The sequence below is a fragment of the Artemia sp. Qi Xiang Cuo genome, chromosome 11, assembly GCF_049724085.1.
Source record: "Artemia sp. Qi Xiang Cuo chromosome 11, ASM4972408v1, whole genome shotgun sequence".
Classification (NCBI taxonomy): domain Eukaryota; kingdom Metazoa; phylum Arthropoda; class Branchiopoda; order Anostraca; family Artemiidae; genus Artemia; species Artemia sp. Qi Xiang Cuo.
The window spans coordinates 61,681,116-61,696,995 of NC_142804.1; the positions used below are offsets into that span (position 1 = coordinate 61,681,116).

A 15,880-nucleotide genomic window follows, 5' to 3' on the forward strand; every position below is an offset into this window, starting at 1 on the left:
AAGTAATCAGAGGGAGAATCGCCCCCTCCCCGCGCCCATCATTTCCCCAAATATTTCCTATCAACGTTTTGATGTGGCCATTTTGGTCGACGTAGTTGGAAGGTCTGGAAATTATGTCTTTGAGGATGACAACCCTCCCCCCATAGCCCTCATGACAAGGGTCGTAAGTTATGCCCTTGGGGCACCTAAGGTTTTTACAGAAATTTTTGTCGTAGAAGCTTCAAAAAGGGCTCGTTCGATTGGAAATTGAGAGGACTAGTGCCTTTTTTATAGAATTTGATCAGAGGGCAAATGTCTCCCTCCACGCCTATCATTTCCCCGAACACTTCCAATCGAAATTTTTATATAGCCATTTTGTTAAGCCTATCAGAAAGGTCTGGAACTTATGTCTTTGAGGATAACAAATCCCCCAAAGAGTAAAGAACTCCATTAAACCAAAAATGAACAAAAATAGAATCAAATAATCTACCAAGCATACAACTACCACGAATCAGTATCAATAAATAAATTAAACTCAAAACAAACAGAAATTAAAATAAATTAAACTCTAAGGAGCGGAAATTAATCTGAGTAGGGTTCTAAACCCTATGCTTTCTAAAAGCTAGAATATAATTTGTAATTTAATTGAAATATTCTTTTAAATTTTTTCACTTTTATAACTTTAATAAACCAACAATTAATTAAGATTTTAAGGAATAAATATAAGTATATGTACATCAAACTGACAATGCTCATTCCTTTCAGTAAAGTACAATTATATTCTAGCTTTTAGAAAGCATAGGGTTTAGAAATGTTTGATCCTGTCCAAAAAGGCTAATGTGGTAAAGCTTTCTAATTTAGTTAATGATTAATTGAGAAAAAATATATTGAGACGCAAAAACAAAGTTTCAAAATACCACTTTTTAAGATAAGGATACAAATCGTGGATTGTGTGGGCTTGAAGGGAACTTGCTCAATAACCAATTTCCTGGCTAAATGCGTCAATGTACTGGAAGGACGTGGTTAGTTTCTCATATATATATACCCCGATTTTTGAGACTGAGGGTAGACCTTTTGACTTGTCGGGTGAACCTCTGCCCGTTTATTTTCTCATTAGAAATACCTTGGATTTTGTTGGATCATTGTAAGTGTCTGTATCTTATTATATATTATTGTAGTTTTTGAGACTTCTGGTCTACTTGGGACAGCCGGTCCCAGTAGAAAGTATATATCTGATTATTATTATATGTTAAATGAATAAAAGTATTGTATTTTAGACAATCTATCTACAATCTACCTGTAGCCCTCGAACATACCCAGTCGATACGCCTCATTAGTTCGGTCATAGCCTAAGGCACGCTACCAAAGTTTAATTACCTTAGGGCCAGAGTTTATCTCCCCCATAAAGGGAGAATAAAGGCATCTACAACTACAACACCCCCAATTACTAATAAAAATAACTTCACAACAACTGGTGGTCACTGGAAAAACTAGGTCAAAAGGGCTAGATAAAAATGGTAGATTGAAATAAAATGACTTTAATAGAGGAAAAAATGACTCCCTATAGACAGTACTTAAAATTGCAAAAAATATACAAAAATGTGCGGGACATTAAGATGTAGATGAATTTTTCGAAAAATTAAAAATTTTCAACGAACTAACTGAATCGTTTGAGGATAAGCTCAAAGAGAAATGCGTTGCAGCCAGATTAAAGGGAAGCGCCCTTAAACATTTTGAGGCAATTAAGGAAAAAGAGCCTAAGGACATCAGTACTCTAATTGAATCTTTTAAAACAAGATTCATAGAGACAAGCATCTCCGAGAGGCTAAGAACAGAGGTAGTGACATTCAATACCTCAACTAGTATCAGGGAATATGCAGACAAAATTTGTATATTCGTGTCCATACAGTGAGAAAAACACGGATGCTACGAGTCATTACAGGAATAGCAACTATATAATTTTAACAACAAGCTGACAATAAAGTTTGTAACACTATTACTTTTGCCACGACCGGAAAATGCAGATCGTGCTATCATAGTGGTCAGAATAGTTGTAAACATTGAAGCGGCTATAAAAGGTTTGACCAGATGTTAATAAGTAACACGGGAGCCCAAGGAAGTATAAAATATGAAAGGGGACAAAAAAGGGTGAGCTTTGAGGAGCCGAATTGTGAACCAAAAAGGCCCAACGGAGGCTGAAGGTCGCCGTCTAGGGAGATAGCTGACATATTCCATGATCTTGAGAGACTAACAGCTAATAACTATAGAAAATATGGGCACCCTCCCCCACCAAAAACAGATAGTTGGGGAACCAACAAGGGCAGATCAAAAATATTTAGAAATAACCAGGAAACAAACAAACAATTTAAGAAAAAATTTTATTGCTATTATTGTAGCAAACCAAACCACTATGCAGCAGAGTGCTGGTATAGAATACGCAAAGAAGGCCAGACGTAAAAGGCAAAAAAGCAGTTAAGAATTCAGGAGGATAGAAATTTAAGAACGCAGGGAACAAATAATAACTGGCAAACACCTAATATTATTCATGAATTCAGGCCTAGAAGACAAACGGTTAACAATACCCAGGGTCAAAGCAGCAACACTGAAGAAAACTGTAATAACCCTAGAAACTTTTTGCCAAACAGTGGACATTTAAACGGAGAAACCAGCCTGTAAGGATCGACAGAGGTCTTTCCTTACAAAGACCCTATATAGTTTAGAATGTTGTGATACAAATGCAAATAATAATAATCTACCGATTCTGCGTTGTTTTAAAATTGAGTGTTTTCAAAGTTTACCATGTTTACTAGATACATGCGCATCTAAATAATTAATTCGAGAAGAAGTTTTTAATAAATTTCCTCCTAGTGCAAAAAATCGAGTACGCAGATGCAAAAATACCATAAAATCAATGGCAGGGCACAAGCAGACAATTTTGGGAGAATGTCCACTAAAATTTAGTGCAGGGGATAAAGAAATAACAGTAACAGTAATAATATGCAAGCAGCTACCATTTCCTTGTATTCTAGGAGTAGATGCTATCAGAAAATATGGGATTATACGGGAACCCATATCCAATACAATCACAATAAACCAGGCAAATGAAAGTAATAGGCAAATTTGCGTAACAACAAAAAAGAAAGTGAAGATTCGAATTTTAACCTAAAAATAAGTGGAAAAATAACAATAGAAGGGGGAACAACAGCTCAAGTTCTAGCTACATTAAATGAAAAAGAAGGAAAGGTTAAAACAATGGATGCCGTGATAGGGGGAACACCATAAAAAGAATACCCAATGATTTTCGTGGAAAATCAAGTTATAAAAATTGAAAATGGTATAACATACTTAAAACTATCAAATCTAAGTAATTATAAAATAAAACTGAACCAGGTAGAACTTGGATCAGTAGAAAAGATTTCAAATTCAGAAATAAAATCTCTGAGCAGTCCAGAATTAAGCGTAAACTTCACTTCTAACCACAAACAATTATTCTCATTAAAACCGCAACCACAAGAAGAGTATGGAATAACGAAAACGGATTTCTTGCAACAATTTGATTTAAAACATTTACCGGAAAACGTTAAAACTAGGGTAGAAAATATTCTTTGGGATTTTAAATGGACTTTTGCAAGACACAAAGCAGATTACGGATTAACTCACTTAATCACGAAAAAGATATCAACAGAGGGCCCTCCAATCAAAAAATCAACGTATAAAACACCTTATCATTTAAAGCCATGGTTAGAAAGCCAAATAAAAGAAATTGAAGATCAGGGTATAATTAAAGAAAGCATTAGTGATTGGTGCTTTCCATTAGTAATAGTCAGAAAAAAAGATAACACCTGGAGACTATGTATAGACTTTAGATCACTAAACGCCGTCACGATTAAAGACGTGATGAAGCTACCAAGAATTGATTCGATTTTAGATTCGTTAGGGAGTTCAAAATATTATACTAGTTTTGATTTAATAGCAGGATATTGGCAAATCGCTTTAGATGCAGAAACTAAGCATAAGGCTACAGTAATCTTAGACGATGGGAGAACATTCACATTTGAACGTATGCCATTTGGTTTATCAATGAGTCCAAATTGTTTCAGTAGGCTATTGAATTTGGTATTAAAAGATAACGAACCAGGAAGGAAAAAAGATACCTTGGCTTATTTAGATGATGTAATTCTGTTTAATGAAAACTTGGAAGACCACTTGGTCGGACTTAGAAAAATGCTGGAAAAGTTTGAAAAAGCAGGCTTAAAATTAAAACCAGAAAAGTTAAAAATAGTACTACCAAAATTAGTATTTCTTGGACACCTGATAAACCAAGGTACTATTTCACCAAATCCAGAAAAATTTACAGTCATAGAGAATTTATAGCCTCCTAAGTATAAAAAAAGGTCCAGAACAGTTTGTGGGCTATTAAGCCATTTCAGGGGATACATTAAAAATTAGCCATAACAGTACAACCTATGGTAAGCCTTTTAAATACATCAAGTACATATGAATTTATAAAGGAAGCAAAACAAGCTCTAAATGAAATAAAAAGACAAGTATCACTCGTAACAATACTGAAACTACCCGGTTTGTCACAAGACTTCTGTTTGCATACAGATGCTTTGGGGTACGTTATAGGGGCCATATTATTAAACATAAATTCTGAAGGAGTAGACTCAATAGTTCAATACGCCAGCAGGTCACTGACGGAAGCAGAAGAAAAATACTCGACAGTTGAAAGGGAGTGTTTATCAGTTGCAGTATTTACAGAATATTTCCGACAATTTTTACTTGGAAAAAATTTATTTTACGATTAGATCAGAAATCCTTAGCTTCGATACATACGATACCAAATGCTTCAACCCAGCTGACACGGTGGATACTCCGTCTGCAAGCATATTCATATACCCCAATATATATAAAGGGCCGTACAAATATTTTACCAGACTATTTGTCACGAAATCCAGATAAGGAAGAAAATGTGATAGCAACCATCGTGAACGAACTGGAAGGGGTAGAAATACTGTCTAATGAAAATATTTTGAAGCATCAAAATAAAGATGATTTTTGTTTAGCAATGAAATCCTTTTTATCAAAAAGAACGGAACTGCCAGAGCACTTTAAACATTTTTTAAAGGACTTAGATAATTTTGATCTGGACGAAAGTAAAAATCTTCTTGTAAGATACCATAAACAATCGCAAAAAATTAGAAGAAATGACTTAAAAATTATTCCAGTAACTCCAAAATCTCTGGAAGGACAATTTTTACAGATGGCACATTCAACGATTGGCTGTCACATGGGAGAAGCAAAAACTATGGGGAGACTAAAAGGAAATTTTAGTTTTCCAAAAATTCACTCCAAAGTAAGAGTATTCATGCATAACTACTAAGAATGCGCCAAACAACTGCTACCTCCAAAGGTCTTTAGGGACGGCAGTGACCTATACTCCACCTTTGCAACGCTCAGAAAATTAATGTTAATGAACGGTTGGGTATCCGGGAGACGTTTACCAGCTTCCAGGAAAGGAAACAGGTGCGTACTAACCATAGTAGATTATTCTAATTCATAATTATATGCCTTTCTAATTAAAAATGTAAAGACAGAAACCATTCTGAAGTTTTTGGTTAACTCTTTTTCGCTGGAACATAAGGATCTGACCACAGGTTCACTTAATGATAATGCGCATTGTTACAGAGCAGAATTATTAAAAGGAATTATAGAATATCTGGCGGTTAGACGATGGTTTACCTCGTATTACATGGCAGCAGCTAATGGAAAGGTTGAACGTAAGCATAGAGAATTAGCTTACATGCTGGAAATACATGCAAGAGAGGAAAATAAAAATTGGGATGAAGATTTACCATTTGTAGTCTTTGCAATAAATACGGCTTTTTCACGTACCTTAAAAGAAACGCCATTTTTTTGCAACATATAAGAGATCCCAGAATTTGTTTAGATGAAATACAAAATGACAGAATATATTACAACCTAGACCAATATAAGCAAGAGATGGTGACGCAAATGAAAAAAGCTATGGAACAAGTTAAAGACAATCTGGAAGATGCGAAAACAGAACAAAAAAAAAATATGACAGAAAAAGCAAAAATAAAATGAGTTACTGTTTAGGAGATTTGGTTTATGTTTACAAAACAAAGTTAAAACCGAACAAAAAAACAGGAACAAAAAAAGTTAAAAAAGTTTGGAAGGAACAAAAAAGTTAAAACCGAAATGGGAAGGACCCTACAGGATTATAAAAATTCTACCAAATAAATTAACATATGTTCTAAGGCATCATCATAAGAAAAAGGAAGACATAGTGCACCTTAAAAGGATAAAAAAGGGATATTTTTTAAAATCGTGGAAAATAGAGACTATACATTCAAAAGAACAAATAGAAGACACGATCTCACCAGTATATATCAGAAGATTGACCAGCCAAGTGGGAGACCAATCCCAATTAGAGATATTTACCGATGGAGGCTATCAGATATTAATTTCAATAAGATTAATCCTATCCTTTCCCCCTTTCCCAATAAGTATCTTTCTAAAATTTATCATAGAATTCGTTCTGGAACAAATGGACTAAATTTCCTTGCTTTCTCATATAAGCTTTCTAATTCAAGTGGTTCAATTCCCCTGTCCCCTCTTTGCAGGCATTGTAATATGAATAATGAAACAATTGACCATTGCCTATTTGAATGTAATATGCTGACGTCTGCACAACATACCTTGCTTTCTAAACTGTTAAAATACTTCAAACACCACAAAATCCCACTATCAGCCAAGAGCCTAACCAACTATACCTGCACACAGAGCATAGAAATCGACATCTATTATCTTATATTTGAACTACTAGATTCAAAAGATCTGCTGAAAGATATCTGAATATATATAATAAATATGAGGCAATCAAGCCTGTAGCTCTGTAGCCCACAGAGTGAAGCAAAAGGAAAAGGGCTAAATAGTTTTACTTAAAAGCCCGCTTTTCTGTTAAATATAAGAAGAATAAGATCAGAAGACCATATGAATTTTATGACCTTTTTAACGACCACAACAGTTGGGAGAAGTGGAAGGAATATTTAGCCCAGTCTTGGCTACAAACGTTCCACAACAAACAAGAGAAAAAAAGAAAAGTTCAATGTTCATCGGATACTAGCGATGAAAGCGACAGAGATGAGCCTTTAACACAACCTACTGGTTTAAGACATAATAAACCAGAGGTTAAATCCAAAGAGGAAGAAAAATTGGAAGAAACCAAAGAATTATCTGATTTTCATACATTAGACTCACCTACAGTCTTAACGCAAAAATGGCTGTTAGAACAAACGCCATCTACCAGACGCGAGCTAACAGAATGTGACACTGAAAATTGTTCTACAGAAACCGATATAACTAAACCCGGGCCATCATCAAGAAAACCTTCCTTGAGAGAAAAATTATGGAGAACAGTAAAGAAACCAAAGGGGCAGCAAGAAGTTCCTTTGTCATCAGCACAAGTCGCTAAAACACTTATGAAAAAGGCCAAACATCAAGAGAAACAAAGATTAAAGATATTTGACGAGGCAACAAAACAGCACTCGGACTCAGAGCCTTGTAAGCCACACTATAGAGACCACGGAAAAACTTGCCAATATTATGAAGAAGAAAAGCAAAAATTTGGGGTCCAGAACTCGGACCAGGAAACGGAGAAAGGCAGAACAAGCTCAGCCCCCAGCAAATTAATATTTGAATAAAACAATAATAACAAAAAAAAATATTAAATAAAGATCAAACGAGTATAAAAGCCCCTAAAGAAATATCTATATTTTCTTTTTTAATCGGTACATAGATAACATCAAGTTTTCCTTCAAATATATATCGCCAGTAAAAATTATGAACGTCACATTTCAACGCTAAATTATTAGCTCCGATCTGAAGTGACATCATAGGTTCCTGCAAAAATTTTGTTTTCCTTCCCTTGCGTTGACCCTTGTGTTTCAGGAGTCGTGTTTAAATTATTGGAACAGAATTTAAAATTTTGTTCAAAGAGTGTGTGATTGTAGAGGGAGTCAACCCCTTCGTATACTTAATAATTTATGTTCGTTTTAATTTTTAATATTGCTCCTTACTTTCATTTGAAAACACTTTCTTTTTTTTATTTACTTTCTGGTCGATTATAAGATAAAGCCAGGAAATCTGGCTCCACTACCAGAAAAAAATCCCCCTTTCGACGGAAATATCCTCTGGACAATTCAATCCTGATGAAAAAATATCCTGGAAAATTACCCTTAACACTTCTACGCGTAAAATTGAGTCAGTAAAGAGAAAGCAAGATGTATAAAGACATGTTGTATTGGAATTCGGGCAAATTCCCCCAGGATAAAATTTCCCCTGAAAGTTCACTTACTGGTCAAGTCTCTCTCCATGGACCCGTCTCCCTCTGCAAAGTCCCCCCCCCCAGCAAAAAAAATGTCCTCTCCTCCCCCCCTCAAGAAATGTATGCATACTTCCAAAAATACTATTACTATACAAACACTATATTTAAACAGTGGGCAAATTATATAACTTAAAGACCATTCCCCAGGGGCTTTGGGGGGTCTGGGTATCTACACAGACATTTTTTGGGTTTTTCGACACTGCCGAACAAAATAGACGTATCAGAATTCTGATCAGATGATGTTTGGAAAAAGGGGTATGGGAGGAAGATTAGATGCCGCTCAATTTTTTCGGTGGCTCGAAAAGGACACTAGAGCTTATAATTTCAGTTAGAATAAGCCCTCTCCCGACGTTCTAGGCCTACTGGGTCGATATGATCACCAGTGATATAAAAAAATAAATAAACATGCATCTGTGATCTTTCTTCTGGCACAAGTACAAAATTCCATATTTTTGTAGATAGGATCTTGAAACCTCTCATACGCTGAATCTGATGGTGTGATTTTAATTAAGATTATATGAATTTTTGGGAGCATTTCCCCCTTTTTTGAAAATCAGGCAAATTTTCTTAGGCTTGTAACCTTTGATGGATATAACTAAACTTAATAAAACTTGTATATTTAAAATCAGCATGAAAATTCAATCCTTTTGATATATCTATTGGTATCAGAATTCCGGTTTTTAGAGTATTGGTTACTATAGAGCTGGGTTGCTACTTATTTACAGTTTGTTACCACAAACTGTTTAATACTACTAATGGGCAGCTAGTATAACTTATAGCCCTTGCCTTGGGGGCTGTTGGGGGTTTGAAATTTATTAATATAGATTTGCTTACACTTTAAACTGTTTTTAACAAAATCGCTATCTCAATTTCTTGTTTGGGTATGTGGGGGGAACTTTGGGGCTTGGGGGGGGGAGTGACGGGGTGCCCTCCAACTACTTTTTTTCTTCAAAGGAGCATCAGAAATTTCAATGTTCAATTTAATTTTCCCCCCCAAAATTTAGAAAGCAGTTTTCACAGAAAATTACAGAGCCGTTAAGCAAAAACAAGTCCCACATTAATTCAAACTCAAAACGACAAGAAATTACTATTAAAAAATAAATGAAACCTGAAATGAATAGAAATTAAATTCATTCCATCATTCCCTTAAACACATCCAATCAAAATTTTGAGATAGCCATTTTGTTCAGCGTAGTTGATTTCCAGATGGAAAATATGTTTTTGAGGAGGACACTCCCCTACAACGCTCGGGGCAAGGGTTGTAATTTATGACCTGGTGGTCTTTTAGTTTTTTTTATAGAAGGCGTTGTCGTAGAAACTTCAAGAAAGGCTCATTCGATTGGAAATCCAAAGGGCTAGTGTCCTTCTTAATAGTAGAAAGCGATTGGAGGGCCCCTCGCCCCCCCCCTCCACGCTCATCAGTCCCCCAATCACATTCAATCAAAATTTTGAAATATCCATTTTGTTCAGCGTAGTTGATTTCCAGGTAGAAAATATATTGTTGAGGAGGACACTCCCCCACAACCCTCGGGGCAAGGGTTGTAAGCTATGCCCTGGGGGCATAGTTTTTGTTCAGTGTTGTTGATTTCCAGATAGAAATGATCTTTTTGAGGAAGACACTCCTCATGCCCTCAGGGCAAAGGTTGTAAGTTTTATCCTTAGGCCATAAGGTTTTTTTTTGAACGCGTCTTTGTGGAAACTTCAAAAATGGATCATTTGATTGGAAATTGAAATGGCTAGTACCTATTTTAGTAGTCAGTAGTTATTGGAAGGCACCTAACATCCCTTCTTCGCCCACTATTTCCCCAAACATATCCAATCAAAATTTTGAAATAGCCATTTTGTTCCACGCAGTTAAAGTTCAGGACATTATACCTTAGAGCAGGACACTCCCCCACAGTGCTCAGGGCAAGGGCTATAAGTTATGCCCTGGGGGTATCTAATGTTTTATTGAAATGTTTGTCGTAGAAACTTAAAAAAGGGCTCATTCTAGTGGTAATTCAAGGGGCTAGTGCCATTTTTAATAGTCGAAAGTGATTTTGGGGGAACTAACCCCCGTCTCACGCCCACCTGTTCCCCTAAAACATTCAATCAAAGTGTTTAGGTAGCCATTTTATTCAACGCAGTTGAAAGTTTTAGAAATTAGGCCCTTCAGGATGACACCCGGTCCCCCCCCCACAACCCTCCGGGCAAGAGTTTTAAGTTATGCCCTGGGAGCATGTAAAGTTCTTATTGTAGGATATATTGTACAAAAATCCAACAGGCCTGATACAATTGAGATTTGAACAGGCTCGTACCATTTTAATGGTCAAAAGTGATTTATGGGCTACTAACCCCCCTCTCACGCCTCCGCTTTCCCCAAACACATCCAATCAAAATATTGAGTCGTCTAGTTTGTTCAACGTCGTCGAAAGTTCTGGACATTAGGTCTTTTAGGATGATAACCCCATCAGAGCTTTCAGGTGCAAAGGTTGTAAGTTATGCCCTGGGGGCATATAAGGTTTTTTATGATAGAGTTGTCGTAAAAATTTCAAAAGCGGCTCATTCAATTGGAAATTTAGAGGGCTAGTGCCCTTTTTAATAGTTGGAAGTGATTGGACGGTAACTAACCCCTCTCTCACTCCCACCAGTCCCCCACACCAATCCAATCAAACTTTTAATATTGCATTTTTTGTAAACGTAGTTTACATTTATCTCAATCAGCTCTCTTAGGATGACAACCGCCCCCCCTCAGCCCTCAGGGCGAAGGGTGTTAGTTAGATCCTGGGGGCCTATATGGTTTTTATTTAAAGCGTTGTGGTAGAAACCACAAAAGGGCTTATTTGATTAGAAACTGAATGAGCTAGTCCCTTTTTTAGTTGTTGAAAGTGATTGGAGAACGACTAACGCCCCTTTCACGCCCACCATTTTCCCAGACATGTCCAATCAAACTATTGAGATAGCCATTTTTTTTAACGTAGTTAAAATGTCTGTAGATTAGGTCTGAGAGGATGACACCCACCCTCACAGCCCTAAGGGCAAGAGTCGTAATTTATGCCCCTAGGGCGTATCAGGTTCTTATAATAAGTGTTGTCATAGAAAGTCAAACAAGGTCCTTGTGATCGAAAGTTGAAAGGCTTAGTGCCGTTTTTCTTAGTTAAAAATAATTGGAAGGCTTGACATTTCAATAGCAAAGATCGGTTTATGTATAAGGCCATATTTTTTGTTGTTGTTGTTGTTTAGACCAGGGCACTTTGTATCGAAGGAGTTGTCGTAGTAACTTCGAAAAGGGCTAATCCGATTGAAAATAAAAAGAGCTGATACCCTTTTTAATAGTCAAAAGTAATTGGAGGAAAACTAATCTCCCTACCAAGCCCCCTCTCCCAATTGACTTTATGTTTATAAACTAAAAGTTGCCAAAAGATTAAATCAAAATGCACTCTGTTAATGCTAATTCCCAATAAGGCATCTCAGCAGTATCCCAAGAACGACTGAGGGTTGATGTCAAACTTTTGGGGCTGTTTCTGCTCTTAAGATTTAACCAAATCAAAATAGCGTAAGTGTATCCAGGCTATCAAAGAAAGTAAACAGAATTTTTTGCGAATGGTATCAAGTTTTCCATTTCAGGTCAACTAGACGAGGTATGAAACTAAGTGGAACGATGCTATTTGTGTCAAGATTATTAAGAGCGTGCGCGTTGTAAAGAATTTCTGAACAATTTTTTCCAGCCTACAAACAGACGGCCAATCTATAAATCTTTAAAAAAAAGAAAAGATTTAAAGTATTATTTTATTTCTCCATTGAAAAACCATGTCAATATTAAACTAACAGAAATTAATTAAAATTCTTAATAAAAAAGTTAATTAAAGAACAGAAATTAACTGAAAAAATACAAATAAATGTGCATTGTCAGTTTCTGTCATGTGCATATTTAGTAATCAAAATCTTAATATTATTTGATTAATTAAAGTTACAAAAGTAAAAACATTTATATTTTTTTTCAGTAAAGTGCAGATTATGATCTGGCCTTGGGAACGCATAGGAGTTTTGAGCCCAACTTATGTTAGTTTCTGCCCGTTTTCAGTTTGACTCGGTTATTTATTGTAATTTCTGTTCGTTTTTGGGCCTCATTTATTTATTGATGCTGATTTGTGGTAGTTTCACGATTGTTAGATATTTTGATTTTTATTTTTGCTAATTTTTTTTTATTGGATTTATTTAATTTTATTTTAAAAACTTATTTTGTGGAAACATTTTTTTTTTAATTATTTTTTGTTAAAGAACGACTCGACCCAATAGTAACCAAAACTCTAAAAGGAATTTTGATAACAATTGATACTTCAAAAGAATTGGTTTTTATGCTGAAAATTCATTAAGTTTAATATACATATCAAAACGTTTTTAGGTGAACTGGCTTTTAGCAGTTGTTGTAATGTGTCCTGTGCCCCGGTGTTTTAAATAGTGGTCTTGTGGTCCCAAACTTGGCCGCAAGATCCCTTCAGAATGTGGCAAGGCCGAGTAAAGGTGAATATCCTTCAGAGTTTTAAAGATGAAGAATTAGTTCCTTCATTGATTATATTTATTGGCATATAGAACACAAACTAAAATATGAGTCGTATAATGGTCTATAATACTTTCTACTTGGGGGGGGGGGGATTTTCCTGGTAAAATTTTCCACAGAAGGAGGGGAGGGAGAGATTTCCGAAATTATTTAAAAAGTGATCAACAGAAAAGCCTCTATTTTTCAAATAAAAGGAACGAAAATGAGAAAAACCCAGTTTTTTTTTTCAACTGAGAGTAAGGAGCAACGTCAAAGTATAAAATGAACAGGAAGTATTGCATCTATGAGAGGGGCTGTCTCCTCTTCAATTTATCGCACACACAAGGGCATTTTAATTGTAATCAAAGCTTTATGAGGGACAAAAAAAAAACTTCAGATTAACAGATGAGGGGTTGCGGAGAGGCCAACCCCCCTCATATATGGAATAATTTCGATTCGTTTTAAGGTTTAATAATGCGCCTTACTTATAGTTGAAACTACCTTTTTTCAAATAAAAATAAAGAAAAACACGTTTACATCAATTTTTCAAATAATTCAACTAAGAGTGACAGGAGACATAGCCCATTCATCTTCCTCATTGCTGAATGAGGTGGAGGGGTGGTCATCAACAGTAATTCAATAAAAAATAGCAAATTGCATATTGCATGCCAATCTTGTGGTCTAATATATAGCCTACCATTTTAGCTTATATCCATTTTATATGGATACCTAAACTTGAGAGATGTGGAAGCCGCCAGTCAGACTTGTAAAAGTTGGTACACAGCATTCATCTACAGCCATAAGATTCAAAACAAAATTGAATTTGTAATCCACAGAAAACATAGTGAGGCCCTCATGGCTTCGTCAAGGCATCCTAGTCGCTGTAAAAGGATTACAATTGAGGTAATGAATTACATTTCAAACTTTTACTTATAGGTTTCTGGCATATATTGTTAGACTATGATGGGGCAATCCTATTAAAGGATCCATTGAAGCTATTTAATCCATCTAAGCTTAAGGACAGAAACTTGATACAGTGTGCTATTATTGGCTATATAAAATAGAAGTATATGGTTTTGTGTATGTTCTAGTTCAATTTATTTTAATTTATCATTAAATCACTACAAGACAAAATAACAATTGTACAATATTAATTAATGGAAAATAAAATATTTAAAGGGTGCCTACACAGTGATCTATAATATAAAACCGGTTCCCTTAAAAAAAAAATAATAATAATAACAAATGGTGAAAAGTAATAATAATACATTAGATATACTCCGAAGAAAAATGAGACACCACACTGAACTCATAGCCCACACCTCAAATCAATATATTACCACATAATTAAATTTTTATCAACAAAAGCACCGGCCTTCATGACTTCAAATAAATAAATAATTATTTATAATTACTTATTAGATATAGTTTGAATTTAGTTTTAGAAACTGGAATAGAAAAACGCGAATCTGTATTACTTTCATAAATATTCCAGAACTTTATTATTGAATTTTTTGGAGAAAATCTGGATCTTTCAGTTCGAATTCTAGGGCAAGGTAATTTGGCTGAACTTTTTCTTAAACAATAATTATTCTGGACAAAAGAAACTAAAGGGAAGTTACTAGAATTTAAAGCCAATGGAAATAATTCTTTTATTTGTTTTAGTGTGAAAAGGACAGAATGTACAGGAAGGACTAGATCAACTGGCAATATTCTTGAAAATGTATAAAGGCTCTTAGTAGGTGGTACCTTGTGGTGGTACCTCAGATAATTCCCAGCATGCGAGGAGTGAGAAGGTCGCAGAACTAGATCCAAATTAAACAGTAACAATGCAGACATTTGGGTCTCCAATCTCGACAGTGCAACAACAAGCTTGTTTGCTGCTGAAAGAAAAAACGAGCAGAACGAGAACTTTTTTGTACAACTAGAGCTAGACAGAAAAGAAGGAAAACATGAAAATAATCACACATAATAACAAGGCACAAAAAACACACCATGACGAGATCAATTCCAATCTCTGTTTTCACTCGCGGCGGAATATAATAATAAATCAAAATCCATGTCACAACTAATCCATTAACTAATCCGGACGCTAGACCACGAAAACGAAGCAGATCCTTTAACTTCAAGCCATATGTCTATGCCTTTTTGACGAACCCGAGAAGACGTTATTTCGCCTTTCGTTTTCATCTCACGTGATTTGGCCAATAGCTCACTTTTTCGGATATTCAGTTCAGGCGGCAAGTCTGTGCAAATAACGATACCACTGGCCTTAAGTTTACTGACGTTTGACATTATAACTTGAATCTCATTTTCGGACCCTAACGATACAAGCACAGGCTTCACTTTGTTTTGCTTACTTTTGCGTTGACGGGAGTCAGTAATATTTGCCGAACGAGAAGTACTGCGATAGCACTTCGTTATCATTACTGGCTCGTCAATTCCTAGCTTATTCACAAAAAGGTTTTTCACATTAACTTCAGGCGTTTCATTAGATTTTTCTTACGGTAATCCGTGAATCAACAAATTAAGCTTTCGGTCTTTTGCTTTCAAAGCAAGCAATCGTTTCTCTAGAGCTTCAGATTTAAGCTTCTGCTCCTCTAGTGTAGATTCTAGTTCAACTATTCGTGAATCACAGGTTGTTGCATCACTTTTTAACGATGCAACATCCACCGAAATTGAGTCAAGTTTGCTGGAAAACTCCACCTGAGACGGAATTATCTTGTCCAGTTTTCTCTGAATAAATTTGTCAAATGGCGACTGACTGACATATGGCATTTTAAATACTACAAAATACGCGAAGTGAAATCTTTAGTTTATTCCATGAAAAATGGTATTCTGATTACTTTAATTGGTATTTCACTTGGCAAATATCCACAAACAGGTAACACAGATGCAATTCGTCAAGCGTTGGAATATAGTTTAAATCAAGTCAACTTTTAATCCTTAGTTCCTGTCATAAATAGCTATAA

At 35.5% G+C, this 15,880-nt stretch overlaps 1 protein-coding gene across 1 annotated transcript in view; it reads right to left on the reverse strand.

The window, feature by feature from the left end:
* Window positions 1–15,880, reverse strand: part of LOC148947211 (uncharacterized) — a 321,142-nt gene that overhangs the window by 221,867 nt on the left and 83,395 nt on the right. The window lies entirely within an intron of this gene.